General features: G+C 47.9%; 16 non-coding genes across 16 annotated transcripts; all 16 read right to left on the reverse strand.

Annotated features, from left to right (window-relative positions):
• Nucleotides 1-234: 234 nt before the first annotated feature.
• Nucleotides 235-306, reverse strand: TRNAD-GUC (transfer RNA aspartic acid (anticodon GUC)). Its single transcript has one exon. It is a non-coding gene; the product is annotated as a tRNA-Asp (tRNA).
• An 854-nt stretch (nucleotides 307-1,160) lies between these two features.
• TRNAD-GUC (transfer RNA aspartic acid (anticodon GUC)) lies at nucleotides 1,161-1,232 on the reverse strand. The gene has a single exon. It is a non-coding gene; the product is annotated as a tRNA-Asp (tRNA).
• Nucleotides 1,233-1,623: 391 nt separating this feature from the next.
• On the reverse strand, nucleotides 1,624-1,695 carry TRNAD-GUC (transfer RNA aspartic acid (anticodon GUC)). Its single transcript has one exon. It is a non-coding gene; the product is annotated as a tRNA-Asp (tRNA).
• A 391-nt stretch (nucleotides 1,696-2,086) lies between these two features.
• TRNAD-GUC (transfer RNA aspartic acid (anticodon GUC)) lies at nucleotides 2,087-2,158 on the reverse strand. The gene has a single exon. It is a non-coding gene; the product is annotated as a tRNA-Asp (tRNA).
• A 391-nt stretch (nucleotides 2,159-2,549) lies between these two features.
• Nucleotides 2,550-2,621, reverse strand: TRNAD-GUC (transfer RNA aspartic acid (anticodon GUC)). The gene has a single exon. It is a non-coding gene; the product is annotated as a tRNA-Asp (tRNA).
• A 391-nt stretch (nucleotides 2,622-3,012) lies between these two features.
• On the reverse strand, nucleotides 3,013-3,084 carry TRNAD-GUC (transfer RNA aspartic acid (anticodon GUC)). Its single transcript has one exon. It is a non-coding gene; the product is annotated as a tRNA-Asp (tRNA).
• A 391-nt stretch (nucleotides 3,085-3,475) lies between these two features.
• TRNAD-GUC (transfer RNA aspartic acid (anticodon GUC)) lies at nucleotides 3,476-3,547 on the reverse strand. The gene has a single exon. It is a non-coding gene; the product is annotated as a tRNA-Asp (tRNA).
• A 391-nt stretch (nucleotides 3,548-3,938) lies between these two features.
• Nucleotides 3,939-4,010, reverse strand: TRNAD-GUC (transfer RNA aspartic acid (anticodon GUC)). Its single transcript has one exon. It is a non-coding gene; the product is annotated as a tRNA-Asp (tRNA).
• A 391-nt stretch (nucleotides 4,011-4,401) lies between these two features.
• On the reverse strand, nucleotides 4,402-4,473 carry TRNAD-GUC (transfer RNA aspartic acid (anticodon GUC)). Its single transcript has one exon. It is a non-coding gene; the product is annotated as a tRNA-Asp (tRNA).
• Nucleotides 4,474-5,790: 1,317 nt separating this feature from the next.
• TRNAD-GUC (transfer RNA aspartic acid (anticodon GUC)) lies at nucleotides 5,791-5,862 on the reverse strand. Its single transcript has one exon. It is a non-coding gene; the product is annotated as a tRNA-Asp (tRNA).
• A 391-nt stretch (nucleotides 5,863-6,253) lies between these two features.
• Nucleotides 6,254-6,325, reverse strand: TRNAD-GUC (transfer RNA aspartic acid (anticodon GUC)). The gene has a single exon. It is a non-coding gene; the product is annotated as a tRNA-Asp (tRNA).
• Nucleotides 6,326-6,716: 391 nt separating this feature from the next.
• On the reverse strand, nucleotides 6,717-6,788 carry TRNAD-GUC (transfer RNA aspartic acid (anticodon GUC)). Its single transcript has one exon. It is a non-coding gene; the product is annotated as a tRNA-Asp (tRNA).
• Nucleotides 6,789-7,179: 391 nt separating this feature from the next.
• TRNAD-GUC (transfer RNA aspartic acid (anticodon GUC)) lies at nucleotides 7,180-7,251 on the reverse strand. The gene has a single exon. It is a non-coding gene; the product is annotated as a tRNA-Asp (tRNA).
• A 391-nt stretch (nucleotides 7,252-7,642) lies between these two features.
• TRNAD-GUC (transfer RNA aspartic acid (anticodon GUC)) lies at nucleotides 7,643-7,714 on the reverse strand. The gene has a single exon. It is a non-coding gene; the product is annotated as a tRNA-Asp (tRNA).
• A 391-nt stretch (nucleotides 7,715-8,105) lies between these two features.
• Nucleotides 8,106-8,177, reverse strand: TRNAD-GUC (transfer RNA aspartic acid (anticodon GUC)). Its single transcript has one exon. It is a non-coding gene; the product is annotated as a tRNA-Asp (tRNA).
• A 391-nt stretch (nucleotides 8,178-8,568) lies between these two features.
• Nucleotides 8,569-8,640, reverse strand: TRNAD-GUC (transfer RNA aspartic acid (anticodon GUC)). Its single transcript has one exon. It is a non-coding gene; the product is annotated as a tRNA-Asp (tRNA).
• Nucleotide 8,641: the final 1 nt, after the last annotated feature.

Here is an 8,641-nt window from a genome sequence, read left to right on the forward strand (position 1 = left end):
TGTACCGGGATGGAACTCGCGACCTTGCCATTATTATTTCCAGTACAATTGCTTGAAAATTTGGATTGTCATCAAAAGGGAATCAACTAAAGGACTTACCTCGCCACTACGTTTTGTACCAACTTCCTTCCGCTGGAAAGCGCAGAGTAATGACTCTACTCTTACAATCGGTATTGGGGTTTCATTTGCAAAGGTGGAAATCCAGCAGAGCAACCAAAAGCGCTAAAGGAAGGCCTCCCCGTCGGGGAATCGAACCCCGGTCTCCCGCGTGACAGGCGGGGATACTCACCACTATACTAACGAGGATTAGCGGTGGGTGCGCCTGCTCCCGAAAGCCCTAAAACCTGTATCAGTGACTTTCGTTAGACAGATATAAAGAGTGTGTGGTGCAAGGTTTGTACACTGCAAAAGCTCACGCACCTTTTAAGACTGTACTGAAAGGAGAGAATAGAAGCGACTGGCTTGTACCGGGATGGAACTCGCGACCTTGCCATTATTATTTCCAGTACAATTGCTTGAAAATTTGGATTGTCATCAAAAGGGAATCAACTAAAGGACTTACCTCGCCACTACGTTTTGTACCAACTTCCTTCCGCTGGAAAGCGCAGAGTAATGACTCTACTCTTACAATCGGTATTGGGGTTTCATTTGCAAAGGTGGAAATCCAGCAGAGCAAGCAAAAGCGCTAAGGGAAGGCCTCCCCGTCGGGGAATCGAACCCCAGTCTCCCGCGTGACAGGCGGGGATACTCACCACTATACTAACGAGGATTAGCAGTGGGTGCGCCTGCTCCCGAAAGCCCTAAAACCTGTATCAGTGACTTTCGTTAGACAGATATAAAGAGTGTGTGGTGCAAGGTTTGTACACTGCAAAAGCTCACGCACCTTTTAAGACTGTACTGAAAGGAGAGAATAGAAGCGACTGGCTTGTACCGGGATGGAACTCGCGACCTTGCCATTATTATTTCCAGTACAATTGCTTGAAAATTTGGATTGTCATCAAAAGGGAATCAACTAAAGGACTTACCTCGCCACTACGTTTTGTACCAACTTCCTTAAGCTGGAAAGCGCAGAGTAATGACTCTACTCTTACAATCGGTATTGGGGTTTCATTTGCAAAGGTGGAAATCCAGCAGAGCAACCAAAAGCGCTAAAGGTAGGCCTCCCCGTCGGGGAATCGAACCCCGGTCTCCCGCGTGACAGGCGGGGATACTCACCACTATACTAACGAGGATTAGCGGTGGGTGCGCCTGCTCCCGAAAGCCCTAAAACCTGTATCAGTGACTTTCGTTAGACAGATATAAAGAGTGTGTGGTGCAAGGTTTGTACACTGCAAAAGCTCACGCACCTTTTAAGACTGTACTGAAAGGAGAGAATAGAAGCGACTGGCTTGTACCGGGATGGAACTCGCGACCTTGCCATTATTATTTCCAGTACAATTGCTTGAAAATTTGGATTGTCATCAAAAGGGAATCAACTAAAGGACTTACCTCGCCACTACGTTTTGTACCAACTTCCTTCCGCTGGAAAGCGCAGAGTAATGACTCTACTCTTACAATCGGTATTGGGGTTTCATTTGCAAAGGTGGAAATCCAGCAGAGCAAGCAAAAGCGCTAAAGGAAGGCCTCCCCGTCGGGGAATCGAACCCCGGTCTCCCGCGTGACAGGCGGGGATACTCACCACTATACTAACGAGGATTAGCGGTGGGTGCGCCTGCTCCCGAAAGCCCTAAAACCTGTATCAGTGACTTTCGTTAGACAGATATAAAGAGTGTGTGGTGCAAGGTTTGTACACTGCAAAAGCTCACGCACCTTTTAAGACTGTACTGAAAGGAGAGAATAGAAGCGACTGGCTTGTACCGGGATGGAACTCGCGACCTTGCCATTATTATTTCCAGTACAATTGCTTGAAAATTTGGATTGTCATCAAAAGGGAATCAACTAAAGGACTTACCTCGCCACTACGTTTTGTACCAACTTCCTTCCGCTGGAAAGCGCAGAGTAATGACTCTACTCTTACAATCGGTATTGGGGTTTCATTTGCAAAGGTGGAAATCCAGCAGAGCAAGCAAAAGCGCTAAAGGATGGCCTCCCCGTCGGGGAATCGAACCCCGGTCTCCCGCGTGACAGGCGGGGATACTCACCACTATACTAACGAGGATTAGCGGTGGGTGCGCCTGCTCCCGAAAGCCCTAAAACCTGTATCAGTGACTTTCGTTAGACAGATATAAAGAGTGTGTGGTGCAAGGTTTGTACACTGCAAAAGCTCACGCACCTTTTAAGACTGTACTGAAAGGAGAGAATAGAAGCGACTGGCTTGTACCGGGATGGAACTCGCGACCTTGCCATTATTATTTCCAGTACAATTGCTTGAAAATTTGGATTGTCATCAAAAGGGAATCAACTAAAGGACTTACCTCGCCACTACGTTTTGTACCAACTTCCTTCCGCTGGAAAGCGCAGAGTAATGACTCTACTCTTACAATCGGTATTGGGGTTTCATTTGCAAAGGTGGAAATCCAGCAGAGCAAGCAAAAGCGCTAAAGGAAGGCCTCCCCGTCGGGGAATCGAACCCCGGTCTCCCGCGTGACAGGCGGGGATACTCACCACTATACTAACGAGGATTAGCGGTGGGTGCGCCTGCTCCCGAAAGCCCTAAAACCTGTATCAGTGACTTTCGTTAGACAGATATAAAGAGTGTGTGGTGCAAGGTTTGTACACTGCAAAAGCTCACGCACCTTTTAAGACTGTACTGAAAGGAGAGAATAGAAGCGACTGGCTTGTACCGGGATGGAACTCGCGACCTTGCCATTATTATTTCCAGTACAATTGCTTGAAAATTTGGATTGTCATCAAAAGGGAATCAACTAAAGGACTTACCTCGCCACTACGTTTTGTACCAACTTCCTTCCGCTGGAAAGCGCAGAGTAATGACTCTACTCTTACAATCGGTATTGGGGTTTCATTTGCAAAGGTGGAAATCCAGCAGAGCAAGCAAAAGCGCTAAAGGAAGGCCTCCCCGTCGGGGAATCGAACCCCGGTCTCCCGCGTGACAGGCGGGGATACTCACCACTATACTAACGAGGATTAGCGGTGGGTGCGCCTGCTCCCGAAAGCCCTAAAACCTGTATCAGTGACTTTCGTTAGACAGATATAAAGAGTGTGTGGTGCAAGGTTTGTACACTGCAAAAGCTCACGCACCTTTTAAGACTGTACTGAAAGGAGAGAATAGAAGCGACTGGCTTGTACCGGGATGGAACTCGCGACCTTGCCATTATTATTTCCAGTACAATTGCTTGAAAATTTGGATTGTCATCAAAAGGGAATCAACTAAAGGACTTACCTCGCCACTACGTTTTGTACCAACTTCCTTCCGCTGGAAAGCGCAGAGTAATGACTCTACTCTTACAATCGGTATTGGGGTTTCATTTGCAAAGGTGGAAATCCAGCAGAGCAAGCAAAAGCGCTAAAGGAAGGCCTCCCCGTCGGGGAATCGAACCCCGGTCTCCCGCGTGACAGGCGGGGATACTCACCACTATACTAACGAGGATTAGCGGTGGGTGCGCCTGCTCCCGAAAGCCCTAAAACCTGTATCAGTGACTTTCGTTAGACAGATATAAAGAGTGTGTGGTGCAAGGTTTGTACACTGCAAAAGCTCACGCACCTTTTAAGACTGTACTGAAAGGAGAGAATAGAAGCGACTGGCTTGTACCGGGATGGAACTCGCGACCTTGCCATTATTATTTCCAGTACAATTGCTTGAAAATTTGGATTGTCATCAAAAGGGAATCAACTAAAGGACTTACCTCGCCACTACGTTTTGTACCAACTTCCTTCCGCTGGAAAGCGCAGAGTAATGACTCTACTCTTACAATCGGTATTGGGGTTTCATTTGCAAAGGTGGAAATCCAGCAGAGCAAGCAAAAGCGCTAAAGGAAGGCCTCCCCGTCGGGGAATCGAACCCCGGTCTCCCGCGTGACAGGCGGGGATACTCACCACTATACTAACGAGGATTAGCGGTGGGTGCGCCTGCTCCCGAAAGCCCTAAAACCTGTATCAGTGACTTTCGTTAGACAGATATAAAGAGTGTGTGGTGCAAGGTTTGTACACTGCAAAAGCTCACGCACCTTTTAAGACTGTACTGAAAGGAGAGAATAGAAGCGACTGGCTTGTACCGGGATGGAACTCGCGACCTTGCCATTATTATTTCCAGTACAATTGCTTGAAAATTTGGATTGTCATCAAAAGGGAATCAACTAAAGGACTTACCTCGCCACTACGTTTTGTACCAACTTCCTTCCGCTGGAAAGCGCAGAGTAATGACTCTACTCTTACAATCGGTATTGGGGTTTCATTTGCAAAGGTGGAAATCCAGCAGAGCAAGCAAAAGCGCTAAAGGATGGCCTCCCCGTCGGGGAATCGAACCCCGGTCTCCCGCGTGACAGGCGGGGATACTCACCACTATACTAACGAGGATTAGCGGTGGGTGCGCCTGCTCCCGAAAGCCCTAAAACCTGTATCAGTGACTTTCGTTAGACAGATATAAAGAGTGTGTGGTGCAAGGTTTGTACACTGCAAAAGCTCACGCACCTTTTAAGACTGTACTGAAAGGAGAGAATAGAAGCGACTGGCTTGTACCGGGATGGAACTCGCGACCTTGCCATTATTATTTCCAGTACAATTGCTTGAAAATTTGGATTGTCATCAAAAGGGAATCAACTAAAGGACTTACCTCGCCACTACGTTTTGTACCAACTTCCTTCCGCTGGAAAGCGCAGAGTAATGACTCTACTCTTACAATCGGTATTGGGGTTTCATTTGCAAAGGTGGAAATCCAGCAGAGCAAGCAAAAGCGCTAAAGGAAGGCCTCCCCGTCGGGGAATCGAGCCCCGGTCTCCCGCGTGACAGGCGGGGATACTCACCACTATACTAACGAGGATTAGCGGTGGGTGCGCCTGCTCCCGAAAGCCCTAAAACCTGCATCAGTGACTTTCGTTAGACAGATATAAAGAGTGTGTGGTGCAAGGTTTGTACACTGCAAAAGCTCACGCACCTTTTAAGACTGTACTGAAAGGAGAGAATAGAAGCGACTGGCTTGTACCGGGATGGAACTCGCGACCTTGCCATTATTATTTCCAGTACAATTGCTTGAAAATTTGGATTGTCATCAAAAGGGAATCAACTAAAGGACTTACCTCGCCACTACGTTTTGTACCAACTTCCTTCCGCTGGAAAGCGCAGAGTAATGACTCTACTCTTACAATCGGTATTGGGGTTTCATTTGCAAAGGTGGAAATCCAGCAGAGCAAGCAAAAGCGCTAAAGGAAGGCCTCCCCGTAGGGGAATCGAACCCCGGTCTCCCGCGTGACAGGCGGGGATACTCACCACTATACTAACGAGGATTAGCGGTGGGTGCGCCTGCTCCCGAAAGCCCTAAAACCTGTATCAGTGACTTTCGTTAGACAGATATAAAGAGTGTGTGGTGCAAGGTTTGTACACTGCAAAAGCTCACGCACCTTTTAAGACTGTACTGAAAGGAGAGAATAGAAGCGACTGGCTTGTACCGGGATGGAACTCGCGACCTTGCCATTATTATTTCCAGTACAATTGCTTGAAAATTTGGATTGTCATCAAAAGGGAATCAACTAAAGGACTTACCTCGCCACTACGTTTTGTACCAACTTCCTTCCGCTGGAAAGCGCAGAGTAATGACTCTACTCTTACAATCGGTATTGGGGTTTCATTTGCAAAGGTGGAAATCCAGCAGAGCAAGCAAAAGCGCTAAAGGAAGGCCTCCCCGTCGGGGAATCGAACCCCGGTCTCCCGCGTGACAGGCGGGGATACTCACCACTATACTAACGAGGATTAGCGGTGGGTGCGCCTGCTCCCGAAAGCCCTAAAACCTGTATCAGTGACTTTCGTTAGACAGATATAAAGAGTGTGTGGTGCAAGGTTTGTACACTGCAAAAGCTCACGCACCTTTTAAGACTGTACTGAAAGGAGAGAATAGAAGCGACTGGCTTGTACCGGGATGGAACTCGCGACCTTGCCATTATTATTTCCAGTACAATTGCTTGAAAATTTGGATTGTCATCAAAAGGGAATCAACTAAAGGACTTACCTCGCCACTACGTTTTGTACCAACTTCCTTCCGCTGGAAAGCGCAGAGTAATGACTCTACTCTTACAATCGGTATTGGGGTTTCATTTGCAAAGGTGGAAATCCAGCAGAGCAAGCAAAAGCGCTAAAGGAAGGCCTCCCCGTCGGGGAATCGAACCCCGGTCTCCCGCGTGACAGGCGGGGATACTCACCACTATACTAACGAGGATTAGCGGTGGGTGCGCCTGCTCCCGAAAGCCCTAAAACCTGTATCAGTGACTTTCGTTAGACAGATATAAAGAGTGTGTGGTGCAAGGTTTGTACACTGCAAAAGCTCACGCACCTTTTAAGACTGTACTGAAAGGAGAGAATAGAAGCGACTGGCTTGTACCGGGATGGAACTCGCGACCTTGCCATTATTATTTCCAGTACAATTGCTTGAAAATTTGGATTGTCATCAAAAGGGAATCAACTAAAGGACTTACCTCGCCACTACGTTTTGTACCAACTTCCTTCCGCTGGAAAGCGCAGAGTAATGACTCTACTCTTACAATCGGTATTGGGGTTTCATTTGCAAAGGTGGAAATCCAGCAGAGCAAGCAAAAGCGCTAAAGGAAGGCCTCCCCGTCGGGGAATCGAACCCCGGTCTCCCGCGTGACAGGCGGGGATACTCACCACTATACTAACGAGGATTAGCGGTGGGTGCGCCTGCTCCCGAAAGCCCTAAAACCTGTATCAGTGACTTTCGTTAGACAGATATAAAGAGTGTGTGGTGCAAGGTTTGTACACTGCAAAAGCTCACGCACCTTTTAAGACTGTACTGAAAGGAGAGAATAGAAGCGACTGGCTTGTACCGGGATGGAACTCGCGACCTTGCCATTATTATTTCCAGTACAATTGCTTGAAAATTTGGATTGTCATCAAAAGGGAATCAACTAAAGGACTTACCTCGCCACTACGTTTTGTACCAACTTCCTTCCGCTGGAAAGCGCAGAGTAATGACTCTACTCTTACAATCGGTATTGGGGTTTCATTTGCAAAGGTGGAAATCCAGCAGAGCAAGCAAAAGCGCTAAAGGAAGGCCTCCCCGTCGGGGAATCGAACCCCGGTCTCCCGCGTGACAGGCGGGGATACTCACCACTATACTAACGAGGATTAGCGGTGGGTGCGCCTGCTCCCGAAAGCCCTAAAACCTGTATCAGTGACTTTCGTTAGACAGATATAAAGAGTGTGTGGTGCAAGGTTTGTACACTGCAAAAGCTCACGCACCTTTTAAGACTGTACTGAAAGGAGAGAATAGAAGCGACTGGCTTGTACCGGGATGGAACTCGCGACCTTGCCATTATTATTTCCAGTACAATTGCTTGAAAATTTGGATTGTCATCAAAAGGGAATCAACTAAAGGACTTACCTCGCCACTACGTTTTGTACCAACTTCCTTCCGCTGGAAAGCGCAGAGTAATGACTCTACTCTTACAATCGGTATTGGGGTTTCATTTGCAAAGGTGGAAATCCAGCAGAGCAAGCAAAAGCGCTAAAGGAAGGCCTCCCCGTCGGGGAATCGAACCCCGGTCTCCCGCGTGACAGGCGGGGATACTCACCACTATACTAACGAGGACTAGCGGTGGGTGCGCCTGCTCCCGAAAGCCCTAAAACCTGTATCAGTGACTTTCGTTAGACAGATATAAAGAGTGTGTGGTGCAAGGTTTGTACACTGCAAAAGCTCACGCACCTTTTAAGACTGTACTGAAAGGAGAGAATAGAAGCGACTGGCTTGTACCGGGATGGAACTCGCGACCTTGCCATTATTATTTCCAGTACAATTGCTTGAAAATTTGGATTGTCATCAAAAGGGAATCAACTAAAGGACTTACCTCGCCACTACGTTTTGTACCAACTTCCTTCCGCTGGAAAGCGCAGAGTAATGACTCTACTCTTACAATCGGTATTGGGGTTTCATTTGCAAAGGTGGAAATCCAGCAGAGCAAGCAAAAGCGCTAAAGGAAGGCCTCCCCGTCGGGGAATCGAACCCCGGTCTCCCGCGTGACAGGCGGGGATACTCACCACTATACTAACGAGGATTAGCGGTGGGTGCGCCTGCTCCCGAAAGCCCTAAAACCTGTATCAGTGACTTTCGTTAGACAGATATAAAGAGTGTGTGGTGCAAGGTTTGTACACTGCAAAAGCTCACGCACCTTTTAAGACTGTACTGAAAGGAGAGAATAGAAGCGACTGGCTTGTACCGGGATGGAACTCGCGACCTTGCCATTATTATTTCCAGTACAATTGCTTGAAAATTTGGATTGTCATCAAAAGGGAATCAACTAAAGGACTTACCTCGCCACTACGTTTTGTACCAACTTCCTTCCGCTGGAAAGCGCAGAGTAATGACTCTACTCTTACAATCGGTATTGGGGTTTCATTTGCAAAGGTGGAAATCCAGCAGAGCAAGCAAAAGCGCTAAAGGAAGGCCTCCCCGTCGGGGAATCGAACCCCGGTCTCCCGCGTGACAGGCGGGGATACTCACCACTATACTAACGAGGAT

This window comes from Spea bombifrons, chromosome 2 (assembly GCF_027358695.1).
Source record: "Spea bombifrons isolate aSpeBom1 chromosome 2, aSpeBom1.2.pri, whole genome shotgun sequence".
NCBI lineage: Eukaryota > Metazoa > Chordata > Amphibia > Anura > Pelobatidae > Spea > Spea bombifrons.